Here is a 14,320-nt window from a genome sequence, read left to right on the forward strand (position 1 = left end):
TTGTGAGTGAAGGTTTGGTCACGTTTCTTCATCACTTTGATGTCCGTCGCCGTAGAAAACGTCCCCAACGCAATAATCGTGATTTATTTTTATCAGAGGAGGCCATTAGATGATGAGTAGGGAAAATGTCAACCAGCTCCGAACAATCGCCTGAGACGTGGATAAAACACATATATCTTACAATTACTTGAGTATTTATCCTGAGTTTTATTGTTATTAGGTATAGTCTTACTTTTCTACAAATGAGACGCGCGAACATGACATTTGGAAGACAAAGGTTCGTCGCGCGACCATTTTGTTCGCATTTCGATTAGGACGATTGGATATTATCAACAAAGTTATTTACTTTATAGTCTTACTTTTTCTCTTTTTACAGTAATGAGTTTCACGAAATAAGTTGTCACCATTTATTTTGTCGATGTTTCGCTGAAAGGGCAAATCGTAAAAATTTTACATTTTTTGTTACACAAAGATTCACCAGTTCGACAGAATATCGATGAATACCCCTTTCTTGACTTCAAAGTGAGAAAAGTTTATTTTCGCTACAAAAAAGACGCCAAGGGGTTAATGAAATGTTGACAGACATATCTACATAGAACTTCTACAGATGTTACAAGGATGCTGATGGTTACACTTGATATAACGGAACATCTGGCTAAATAGATAAGTTAGGACAATGATAAAACCATCAGATAGTTATTGTATGGTGGATGAATTCTGTTGAAGTTCGCACATTTTTTGCAAAAGGATGGAGGCCAAATTGTTCAGGTGATGTGAATGCACCGAAACTTTTGTTGTAATGGATAGTGTAATGTGGGTTTCAAGTAGTCTCACTTCTCTGCCATGTGGTCTGAAGGAGAACCTGGACTTGACTAATTGTGAATCTAGTTGAAGTGATAATTAGTCCCATTTCAAAATTATTGAATGTTGAGCAATGTGTATCTAGCTAGGTATGGGCAGCTGCACTGGAATTTTACATGGCAGCTTATGCAATGAGGAACCGGTGCGATTTATCCGCCGCGTGGCGCTGCAATCGATCATACCAAAACTCTCCATTTCCAATGCATTATCAAGTTACTTCTGAGCCCGAAAACGATCGCTTATTTTCGACCGATTTCGGCGATGTTTGCATCTTCCTGTTTTAAATCTATTGAGCTATCAGTTTCTTAAGATAATTTTGCAGAAAATATGCGCGATGCCAGTTATTGGGCACGTTTTCTGTTGTTGAAATCCTGTGCAAAAATGTACGCAATGGTTTCCCGTGATTGACCTCATGTGACGTCAACAGACCAGAAAATGACGTCATGGCGTCAGAAGGTACGATCGATTGTGGCGCCGCCACTGGCATTTATCTTAACGCCGGTTCCTCATTAGGAAGTGGTGTAGACAATGTTGCTGAAGTTTGCAGTTAGCTATTCAATCCTACCATCTTTGTACAGATCGATGCTATCCACCTTCCTCCAAAAGCGCCTACTTTTACTCCCAAGACATACCAATAGAGAACCAACCCAACTAAATTCCCATTGTTCTGCAGTCTTATCAAAGGGTCATCTGGTCAAATCTTGACAACACTGTCCCCCATTAAACAGCTTGCATGGTGGTGGTGAGGCCAAAATTGACAAAGGCAAATAAACGTGATGATATGACATCTGGATTGACCTCAAGTGCCCCAACATGATGAAATACACACCACATCCAGTCTCCAATAGTTAACCCCCTAGTCCATTGCACATAATGAACCCTCCCTAATGCAATCCAAAAGCCCGAATACACATAATGAGCTCTCCCCAGATGCCAAGATGGCCATTTGTCCCCATAGCCCCACGCAGATAACGAGATCCTTGACTTCTCCATTCTCCCACGAGAGCTCCTCGGAAATAATCGGTCCGTAATAACGCATAATGCTGCAGTTACATTGGACTGTAATGTCCATTAGATCTGGCCGTGATTTACCGGCCTGGTCTGACCAGCATGGCTGTACGGCATGCAATTTCATGTCAGCACAAGAAGCTTTGTATGATGACAAGGAACACAGTATGTGAGGGAGTATGACCAAATCATCAAGAGAGGCTAAGTTATTCAGTTACCTAAGACAGTGACTGTCAAGTCAAAAGAAAAGGCCTACTGAATGGACCAGCATCACAGAGTTCCTGCATCAGACTCCTCTTGGTTGGGTGGACTAGGAGAAATTCATGAATTGAATTACCGCTAGTGTTAGTAGGAGCCATAAGGCACAATCTATCTATTAGTGGCGGCTAGATTCTCTAACGAAGCATTAGTGAGCGAATCAAGGCAAATACTTCGGAATCTGACCGACCTGGTGACTCAGTGGGTATCCTCTCCCATTCAGCGGAACACGGCCTCAATCACTCACAGGTGCGCCTAACGAATCTCGAGCGCAAATTAATTGGCGATCATTTCATTATTCAAATATTACTCGTCCACGAATGAGTGACCTCCTTCTTGTTAGGTTCTTAGAAACACAAACAAATTATAACCGGCATTTCCACTTAATATGCAAATGTGTTACTGCCAAACTTATTATCTATAACAAAAGATTGGAGTGTCTCCCTTGTGACCTTTAATGCAACTGGGTGGAGGAGTCGGCAAGGCCGATTGACAGCACTTTAGGTAAACTCAAAGACCAAAGATTTTCCGACATCCATGTAACTTTTTTCAAGAGGAAATATAAGATTTTCATCGGAGAGTGAAATGAAACAGCTTCCCTTCAAATATTGTGTTTTTATTCATAACCTTGTGGAAAAACTGGCATCTACTGATGTGTCTGCTCAAGTTGCTGTCTGCTGCTAGTCTGTTTACCCGCCCTTGATTCCTTCGCGGCTAAAGTACATGCAACTGTATGCATCATGTGTACAGATCTGCATCAGTTGCACAGGTGAATCAAGGATTGCCTATACCACACAACCAGATCTCAGATGTCTTCAAGAAAAAAATCCGTTTTTTTCAAACTGAGATAATTATTCATGGTGGGCATCAAAAGAACCTTCACCTTCGCAGTGAATATTTTATCAGATCTCGTTGGTTGATTACTCTGATTGATCCAGTGACCAATTAAAATTCCGATCAGGTAAACTCTTCAATGATTGGTCAGTGTGTTATTTTTAACATCTTTAATGTTTCATTGCCCCATTTTAATGATTTCAGTCTCTTCGATGAGAAAACGTTGCAACTAAACTGGACTAAAATAGTCAATCATCGATTCTCAGCTCATCAACATACCAACCAGGTTCACCTCTAATGGCAATAGTTTTCAAATTAAACCTGCAAAATCTATTTTTGAAGTTGCAATGTACTTCTGGGACTAATAATAAGCAAAATAATCGATCATGGTAATGACTTCGCCTTTTTTCAGATCAATAAAGTGAAATTTAGAACTTTGATATGGGTGGTCATTAAAGTCATCACGTTTGCTTATGTTTTTATCTTTTTCATTCGAGAGAATCGAATAATGCATCATGGATGTTTTAATCCAATTCAATACCGCTATGAAATTAAGTGATGTTTTATAACACAAGATGTCAGCACTGTAGAAATCAGTTCAACTTCGTCGTTTGAATTGAACTATTTGCACAATGGCCAAATAATGACCAAAGAGAATTTAGAGGAGTGAAACGCACTCTCTACACCAATATCAGGATTAGGCCAACACTTTTTGTGTCCCTGTTAATAACGGCGTACAGGCACTTAGTAAAACAAATCATCTGAAATGGACCCAGAATCCCAATCACCCTTCCACGCCCACAATCCAACCACCCACCCCACCCCAGATACAAAACAATTTTCATCAGTTTTTAATAAATGAGTCCTCTCTTAACGATTACTGGGTCGAGAGATCCTGCTTGAAAACACCACTTGAACCAAATACTTAACAAGTTAAAATATAAACCGGGATTACAAAAACTATATGACATTGTTCAAACATCCTCAATTAGCAATATAAATGACTTCAAATTTCATCTCAAATTTACTCGCTTTCACAACGCTTTCAGCGTTGTGATTGCATGAAGAATTTAGGTCAATTAAAGTTGAAATTCAACTTACGAGAGTGGAATACCAAAGCCATTTTGAAGGGGTGTTGTATTTTTAGAAACTGGGCGGCGGAAATCCAACACGAGATTCTTGTAAATCTATAAATAGGATACTTTGAGGAGTTTGTGGTCGTTTTTTCCCCCAACATCTGCAATAGTTGGTTGCATTGATTTGTTTGTTTTGATAGTGTGTGTTGATGCTGTGTTGGATTGATGTCAATACTGTCCATCAACTCTTCACAAGCCATACATATCCAAGATATATTTGTTTCAGTTTTTAGCTTACAACTTTAAGTCAAATGCTCAAATCATGAAACGTTCATCAGTTTGGAACAATCACCACACACCAGAATCCCATCAAATCACCTCACTCGACTTTCGATGCAAAAAACAACATCTCAAACAGCTAATTAATTCCACATGAAAAACTATCAATTCTTAAATGACGAATGAGTCGTCAGATGTGAAAGGAGCCTCACGGAGCGCTACGCAACTTAATCCGAAACGCGCTGAGAAACATTTAAATGCTATTCGTTCAACGAAATCTAATCGTCAAATTCTCATTATTTATCGAAAAGAAGCTTGCCAGTGTTTTGTTAAATCGCGATAATTACGGACCCTCACGGTTCATTCCATACCTCCTAAACCCCCGGACTTAACCCCACATGATCTCCCACGATCGCTTCATATAATAAAATTCTCCGACTAATACATCACCGAGCTGCTCAAGACTTAAGCCCGAGATAACACCGCTGATGACGAAACTAAATTTTGCTAATTAGCTTTCGACAGATCGTGCATTTTCTGTCGTCTCGAATGAACCTGCGCTAATCCCGGCTTGGACACAGGAAATTAACATTGCAAATAGTTTCTTTTTCTCGTTAGCGCCGAGGAAAAGAATGATGCATGATGGGTAGGAAGATGAGACATCGTAAGAAGAAGCATTTGAAGTATCCCCTGTCTGCGCATCGACATTTGTTTTCTTGGCGTTATACTTGCAATGCAGGGTTTTTTCAAGTGGATAGTAAACATGACCTTGTCACAGGGCAGATTCCACACAGAGAAAGGGGAGATAATCAAGCTGAGTGAACTTGGTAAGTGTCACGCTGCCTACGAAGAATTCAGAGAATAGCAACCATCCTGACTCCAAAAACTCCTCTTGAGCTTCTAAACCCCCCCCCCCACCCGTTTTAAAACAGAATAGCTTTTGAACCTGAAAGATCATCCTCGTGAGAAAATGAGAGTATAAAATCACCAAAATCATTCACGCCCCCCTGCACCTCCTCATAAGACTTAGTAGACCGGTCATGGACTGTGGGTCACGACTTCTGACGAATATTGAATATTTAGCGTGCACCAGACATCTAATAATTTACGATTTATCATGAATTGAATAGGATTCACTCTTTTAGTCTTAGGCTTTTGTTGAAATCATCCTTTCTCTTGGTCATGACTCTTAGAATGTTCAAATAGTCTACTTAGTATGTTCTATCGCCTTATCGTGTCCTCTGTGATAAATTACTGGAGCGACTTAAACTTATAAAATGAGAGACAATTGAGCTATTTTCCTTGTCGTTGACAATTCATGTTTTTGTTTGCCGAAATCCACCATAGGGTACCCCTTTGTTCGTTATTCTTGTATAATAATACAACGCATAATTTGGTTACTCCGATAAAGACGTCATTCGAGAAGTTTTTGCCGCTAATACAAAAGGTGACCTGTATATTTAGAACGTAAAGTTTCAACGAGATTTTTGGACATGAAAATGAAAGACGACCTCCTGGAGATATTCCATTAATTAGACAGCCTCCCTCACGAGATGATTACCGGCGCACAAACGTGACAATGGCGAGAAATCGCAAAACTTGATGAAGTCGAGGGTTTTTGTCAGCAGACGACAACAGTTGAGGAATGTAAACGATTTTTCGAAAAACATGATCTGATTACCCGTTCGGTCATTTGGGGGCGTTTCAGAGGCCAGGGAACAGGCAGGGGGAATTCCTAGGCTTTTCAAGAGACCATATCAAGCTTATTCATGAAAATATATCCATTTTGCTTTTATTTGATCAACATATATTTAAGTGGATCTATATCTAACTCCTGCCGTTTTATTGATTGTCGAAACGATCAAAGAAACCTGATATTCACAACAACATTGTATAACTCGGGTTCTTTTTTATCATTTTAATGGTCGTTTGCATAATATTCGATAAAAGCACTAAATATCACATATGTGAAATACAAATCTGTTTCGGCATAACCAGGAAAAAATTCTAGAATTACAATATTTCTTCAACTGTATGATCACTGGGTCAACCCCAAATTGATATTTTAACCAACCAAGGCTAGGTGGCTAGGTTTTTTGATTTTGCATAATTGCCGTGAAAAAATTCTTTAACTACAACGCTTCTTGAACTGATCACTTGGTCAACCCAAAATTGATATTTTCACCAACCAAGGCTAGGTTGCTAGCTCTTTTGCATACCATGCTTTTTATTTTGGAGTTTGTGACTTTTGCCCCCTGCCCTCCCCTTCTCGTTATGGCCACGGTGCATCTTTCTATGCACAATGCACAGCCGCCAATGAGAGGAAACGTCGGTGCTAACACGCTACATCCATCACTGAGTGCCGACAATCCTGCCCTCGCAGCCCATCTTGTGGCTTGACACTGATTCGCTTCAAGATCGCAGTATCAATAAACATGCCGATCCGTTCCATTATTATAGTCGTTCATGACCATAGAACACGGCCATTATTGCGGCGTAATCTCCACGAGAGCGGCCATTGACGACACCTTCGATGGCTTCCTCTCTTGTGCCGATGACATCGCTACCTGAAGGGAAAACCTCTGCGCTGAATGGAAGCTGGATGTAGCATTCAGTTTCTCAGCTGGTGTATGTGTGAAGGACCTGCTGTAACATTTGTAACGTAACTGAGATTCACACAGTAAAGTCAAACCGAGGATGGCACTTTGGATAACAGAGCTTTTTTCCAGAAATAGAGCTTTTTAGATTACATGGCCTTTTTTTAAGAAGACAGAGCTTTTTGAATTTCACGGCCATTTCTTTCAAGAAATAGAGCTTTTTGGATTTTATTGCAGTTTTTTCAAGAAATTGAGCTGGTCTGCAAATTTCCTGTGCATTGTTTTAGGAAAATATACCTTCTCAGATTTCATGAAGAAATGGAGCTTTTCAGATTCTATGGCCATTTTTCAAGAAGTAGATGTTTCAAGATTGCATGGCTTTTCAACAAAAAGAGCCATTTTAAAACTTCATCAAATTTCGATGATATCTAATACGGTACCCAAGGTCAAAAATATGTTGAGATCAGCCAAAGGAAGAGAACTTGAATGAGGACGTCCAGGGTCTGGGATATCATGTCTTAATAAATCTCACAGATCAAGGTCAATTGGCTCAAGATGCTGGCAAGAATGGTGCACCCTATCCACCCCAAAATGTGGACCAAATATTTTGTACCCCAAGGGTCCAAAATATCACGCCTTAACCAATTTTTCTAGTTTCCAAAGAAATCTAAACACGATGTCTATCCGATTACATAGGTATCTAAAGAATTTTAAAACTCAAACAATTTCAAATAAATCTCGGAATATTTTCATAGAAATCTCAAGGACCAAGGTCAAGAGATGCTGGCAAGCAAGGTGCATCCATCAAAACCGGATTGTAGATCCATCCCGGGTACTAGGGCGTGACTGAATAGCGGGATTGATGTGCAAGAATGTCGGTACAACCCCTGTGGCCATGATCGCCAAATAGCCATCACGCTCTGACAAGACGATCCTGCACGATATCGTTACAATGTAACTGAACATCCTCCGATTATGTCCAGGCACAGGTGAACTTTTCACGTCTGCTTTTCAGAGTACGTCTGCTTTTAAAAACTGACGTCTGCTCACAAACTTTTCATTGAAAATTGGGCGGATTTCATGGAGGGTGCACGAACAAGGGTCAACATCTCGCATTGTTGATTAAGAAAGCCAAACTGAGGGCCCCCTGCAGCCGTCATCCCCTCAATGGGTAGCTGACCACCCCATTACCACGGTAATGTCCACGGACATGTTCCAAATGGTATTTACAATAACTTCGAGTGGTCGGTTGACAGACATTTCAATTCTTGGAATGACCATTTAGAAGTGACCATTTAATCTCGGACAAATGCTCAACTACAGGTTGAAAATCAAGGGTGTGTATTGTTCAGTTTGAAATTCAAAGGAAATGAAACCGGTTCGCCAGCAAGGAATTAAGAGCCACCAGGCAGCGGGTCTAATTTTTGTCAAAGCTTTCTGTCTGTAATAATCAGTATTGTTTTTACTTTCATGATTATGATTATGATGTTTTAAATAACATATCATAACAGTCAACAGGGATTTCCAAAGTGATGTGTATTCTTCATATTTACAGGGGCAATTTTGAACATGTATTTCAAATGGAGGCCTCTTCTTCGAGAATATCAACAATTTTCTCTAAAATGGGGAAACCGGCCGCATCCCTTAAGACCCCTATGAATGCATAACAGGAATAGAACTTGAAAACAATCCACTTAAGAATGTAAAGCTCAGCCAGAAAACCGACTCTTTCATACATTGTCGGAAAAAAGTGAAATTTCATCAAATCTAATTTTTCATGAAATATTATAATGATTAGTCTGCAAGCTTATAGCATCACTTCCCCAAATGAAACAGACTTTAAAAAAAAGAATGTTATGAACTTAAAGATTTTTGAAAGAAAAAGACACATATTTAGTGTTTCAATTCAATCTGATTTAACAGAGAAATGAACAATACCAAACAAATTCAAATTAAATTTTCATTTTTTTCAAATGACTTCTGCAGCAGACAGAATCGACAGCCTCTTCATGCCTGAGCAGACGACAAGTATGAAGTGTGCGTCTGCTTCTGCTACCCACGATGCACTCCTGTGTCGCAGCTCCGCCGACCCTGCATCACGACAGAATCAATAGAAGAGATTGATTGCGTTTCCTGGAGTTATCACCAGGGGGAAGCACGTGTCTAGCAGGTGTCTCGTCGGGCAGCATCTGTAATGGTTAGGCCAATGTGACGGAATGGCTGCAGAAGTGCTCCACAGATGTTCGAGAGGTTCTGCGCTGAGGAGGCGGTTCCAGTTGCATTGAGTGGGGTGTGTATTATAGAAAACAAGAAATTGATCCTCTACATTTCTGTGGATATGCTGATATTGTCTATCGAGGCATATAATAATGGTCGATTGGAAAACGTATCATTATACTGATGCAGTCAGATTTTATGTTATGTTTCAATCAAAATACTGATGTGCACTTTCTGTCATTTAGTCAAGAAGAAGCTACTGAGGATGATAGTAAAACTGCTGACAAATATCGGAAAGTGCATCAGATTAAACTTTTAAATGCCTTCATCGAAATATTTCTACATTGCGTTATCTTACTACAAGACTGAAAATACATTTTCAGAATTTGACGACGGACAACTTGATGTAATCAAACGTTGTCAAAACCCATGTGACTTCTTTATCAGTCTGAAAAAGGCTTGAAATTGGCACATTCGAGTTTGGAGCATGAAAATGTTAGATTTTAGGCATTATATCATGAAGTAAAAGATATCGATGGAATTGCTAAACATTGCATTGCATTTTTCAGCAATTTATCAATTTCGGGTTTTTTGACCAGGGTTTTATTCTCTGGACTTCAGACAGTGCCAAGAGGAGAACAACTGAAAATGTTTTTCATGTGAAAAGTTGTCCTTGGAACTGCCATAACTTGCAAAATATGCCTCTAAAATGGTTATTTTTGTCCGATTTCGAAAATTTAAAGGTTTACAGAGAGCTGAGGTATATATATTTCCATTCCTGTTGTCAAATGAAGCCTTTTTTTAGGAAGGGAAAATAAAACTCCTCCAAAAATCGTAAATGCCTCATCAATGTTGATGATAGTGGTATTTAAAACTAAGCTCTCTAATGAAGAGCAGGGACAGAGGAAGATTCAAGACATGAATTCCAACAAATTAAAGGATCCAAACCAGTTTATCAAAACAATTTGTATGGAAATTATTCAATTTTTCACAAAAAAGTTGGAAATTGTTGGTGAGTTTGAGTTACGATCTTATTTCTTTCACTTTCCTCAAAACAAAAGCAATTTGATAAAGGACACTTAGGATTTCAGAATCATGATCACATGACTTGAAAATTTGCAAGGTTATTGAGATAAAGTTATCAAAAATCACTTTTTTTCAATTTTTCAAGATGCTTTCCAAGTATTCCCAGATTCTTCTCAATACATACTCAACTGATGAATTGCCTTGCCTCTTTAAAACAACTACTGCAACATTCAAAAGCTAAAAAACCCAACAATCAGATAATGCAGAATTTTAGCAACTCAAGTCAAAACTAGTATTCAGTAAGAGCAACATGAGAAGTAAGAAGTACGAAATTCCAACAGTAAAAACCTTTTCATTTTTTAATTTCAATCCAGGAAAAAAGAATAGAATTATATGTTATGAAATTTCCCACTGCAAAATTCCATTTCTGAGCTTTTTAAAACAGATTTCAAGACCAGAAGCCACAGTGCTCAATCACAGCAAACCACTCGCAAAGATTAAAAGCCAAGAGATAAAATCGTCCTCTCAACAAAACGACCCTAAAATCACCATCCGAAGAGCCATAAAATGACGGATGCTGCAGACCCATAACAATGCACGAACACAGCGGAGCATTTCACGAGAGAAAAAACATCTTTCTATTCTGGGAATCAAAAACTATGGAAATCTCAACTCAAATTCAATAGAGGAGGAGCGGTACTTTTTGCAAAAACTTTAAAAATATTTGATTGTTCGAAGAGAAACATCTGCATGTGTTTTTGTACTCGAGATGGTTATCGAAAGGAAGTGCGTATACATCCAGCTCTCCTGGCCGTGATTTTCAAACCGACCTATGTAATCCACCTATCAGACGAGCTCACCCAAATGTGCTAGTCCCGGAGCCTGCCTAGAAACTCACGACCCCCAAGTGCTGCGAAAAGGACCTCGTAACCACACGAAAGATGAAATCATGTGACCTACCTTGCTCAATGAATAGGTACTCCCCAATAGATAGATAGAAATTCTATAAACTCCGAGAAAACAGTGTATTCCTTTGCAGTTAACACATGATAGCCTAGCGCTGAGTAACATCCATCCACTTTTTGCGATTAAACCCAAATAACTGGCCGTGGAGCTATCACTATCCGCCTGGCTACTTAATTACTTGCCCGCCTCTGATTCGGTGATCTAACTCCACATCATTGCACGGCGCGCTAATCACGACATCTTACACGCAGGCGGTCGCACCACGTTCTGAGGACACTGCGTCCGCTATGGCGCTAAAATGCAAATGCAGATCGTTAATGACATCACACTGATTAAGGTGGACCAACCACTAAAGAGTGCGACTGGGATAAATAGTCATTATCCCTGGTCTATTCTCTACATATCGGCGAGTTCATTTCAATAGGATCACAGTCTTCCATCGCCTGACCTCAATATAAGAATAAAAGATTTTTAAACGCAACAAGTTTTTAGAATTTTTTTAGCGTACATGTTCAGGTCTCCATGACGACATGTTAAGAGAGGTCATCCCCAAGAAGTATTGTTTGCGCTCGCTGTGGTAATTTTTCTCGTAGTTGTTGTGCTCTGGTTGGTTATTATGCAGTTAATGAGGGAACCAATCGGCGTGTTTGTTTTATATCGTTTTCAAACTCGGCAAACAAACAGGCGGCACTTTCGAGTAATTACGCGGAGACAATGGGCAATACCAGGATGTAATGACTGAGGGACGGCCGGCAGTATCTATTATAATTTATAAATTGGTGTTCTAACGCGGGTAGATGATTTGCATTTCGGCTCAAGTGTTACGAACAGCTCCATAAGAGGTCATAGGCGGGCCAAAGGCATCTTGAAATTGTAAGAGCACACACTGGGGTAAAACAATTCTTATGCAAATTAGAGTTAAATATACCAGTCGTGTTGTTGATATTTTGAGCAACAAGACACAACTGACACATTAAATTATGCAAGCGAATCTCGACAAATTCTTTAGAAATTTGAGATCAAATCAGCAGCCCTTCACTTTCTCCTCCCCACGTTTTTTGTTCAAGGCCCATCCACCAAGAATACCAATGAGATATCTTTCTAAATATAAAGTCATTTAAATAAGCAGAAGAATCACGGTACACAGCACCCAAAATGAAGCCTTTGTCTGTGGTACAATTTAATCCCCAGTGCGGTGATTTTCTATAACAATACAATGTCTTCGCTTATAGTTCATGTCTGGGCCAGAAATTAACGCTTTCATCAAGACTTTGCCCAATTAGCGGTAACCAGCGTTACCTGTTCACGCTGTCGCTGGGCCGTGGCTGGGCCGTGGCGGGGTCGCGATGACTCAGGCCCTGTGTGCGGTGTCTGTATCGGAATGTATGAAGTGTCCACCAGGGGACAATACACTACATGCCGATAGACGATAGTACATCGGGTGTTAACCCCTTTTGCGTCAGAATGCAACACTTTTTTCAATGCACACCATGATAGCGTTTTTGAGCATCAATTTATTGCAATCCAACCAAGCTAATATCTTTGTCAACACTTCGACCCCTAACTTCTTTGAGAAATGTTTTTTAGTTTTTAGTTTCCCAGTTTTTCCCGTGCCAAATCAGTCAAGGCCCTTGGCTTCCTTTTGGAACTGTGGGATATCAGAAACTACTTTTCAGGTTTGAGATTTTCTGGATCCTCAAAGCTTTTTATTTGAATTTTCTACTGATAACACTTTTAAAAACTGTGGCAAGATCAAACATGCCGTTGCTATCGATCAAATGATGGCGAGTCAGACGCGAGACATATAAACAATCAACAAATCAATGAAGAGACAAGAAATCTTAAACTTATCGTTTAATTTTCCTGAAACAAAAAGCTGACACCGAGTCGAAAAATTATCTATAAATGTCAGAAAAATCCATATCAATATCTACGATTGCTATGACGACAGCTCGTGGTCACAGTATTGTCTGAAGTTCCTCGCTCCCCAACGGAGTAATGACCATTCAAAATGGCCGCATCGTACGCCGCGGCGGCTGCGATGGAAAAAATTCTTTATGGTGGTAAAGTTCTGCAAGTAATTTAGTTTCGCTATCGATCAATACCAGTGTCATATCAGAGAGAAAGGCGGGTCTTCGTGATCATTTAATTATGCATATCCAGTAGTACCAAAATGGATAAGACGTGGGTAGCGGAAGGATGGCGGTTGACGCGATATTGTCTAATATCATAGGTCAGGTTTGAGAAACGCGTCGAGGAAATGTGTGCGGTTTTTGAAGTGATGATAATGTTGATTAGAAGAATTTAGAGTCGTGGTCGTAGATGATATTTTGGCGAAATGAAAACACGACATTGACTGTTGACGCCATATTGTCTAATATCGTAGGTCAATTTGAAATCCTGACTGTTTTTAATTGAATGAAGAGAAGTTCAATATGCAAGTATTTAAAGGAAATTTCTCATTTCGTGAACAGAAATCTCAGGATGAAGACAAAAAATTGTAAATTTTTGAAATATTGGTACTCGGTGAACCTAGGGCAAAATCATTTCATAAATTTGCAAAAGATGAAATATGAGGGTGCCCAAAAGTTTTTCATCCATTTTTCCAAGATTAAAGATTAACTTGTGATATATAGGGATGCTGATTAGAAATAGCTGTAACATTGTAACACAAATCGTTGGATCCGTTTCCCAAAAACTTGAGAACGTAATCGGAGAAAGGGTGGGTACAAAGTACACACAGGATCATGAGGATTTCTCCTGAATTATGAGACGGTAATTAGGCCGTTGAAACAACTAACAACATATTCCCTGAATTCAAACAAAACTGAAATCCGAGATTGAAAATGATTTGAAAATTGATGAAATATTCACCACTTGAAAATTGATGAAATATTCGATTCTTTTGAAATTTGAACCCAACACCCCTTGAGAAACATTATGCAAAATATTTATCTTTTGTTTCTGTGATGAGTAATGCAAGTATCAATTTTTTCCCGCCATCAATCCGATCTATTTGGTCTATTAAAACATGTCTCTATTGATCTCGTACTCAGTCAATGTCACCTTTGAATGGGTGTGGCCGATCGCGAAACAGACGAAAAAAGATTAAGAGGTGAAATGACTTATTTCAGAGATCAATCGAAATAGTATCGTAAAATCTAGCAAAGCTTGTAAATCTGTAAACATCTCAATATT

General features: G+C 39.3%; 1 protein-coding gene across 6 annotated transcripts in view; it reads right to left on the minus strand.

The window, feature by feature from the left end:
• Nucleotides 1-14,320, minus strand: part of LOC135495423 (zinc finger homeobox protein 4-like) — a 147,552-nt gene that overhangs the window by 80,135 nt on the left and 53,097 nt on the right. For 5 of the 6 annotated variants that reach the window (XM_064784046.1, XM_064784044.1, XM_064784043.1 and 2 more), the window contains exon 1: nt 11,117-11,359. The exons of the other annotated variant lie outside the window; for it this stretch is intronic. The gene's annotated coding sequence lies outside the window, so the exon portion shown is untranslated. Of the gene's footprint in view, nt 1-11,116; nt 11,360-14,320 lie in introns of those variants that run through there. 6 annotated transcript variants of the gene reach the window in all.

This window comes from Lineus longissimus, chromosome 11 (assembly GCF_910592395.1).
Source record: "Lineus longissimus chromosome 11, tnLinLong1.2, whole genome shotgun sequence".
Lineage (NCBI taxonomy): Eukaryota > Metazoa > Nemertea > Pilidiophora > Heteronemertea > Lineidae > Lineus > Lineus longissimus.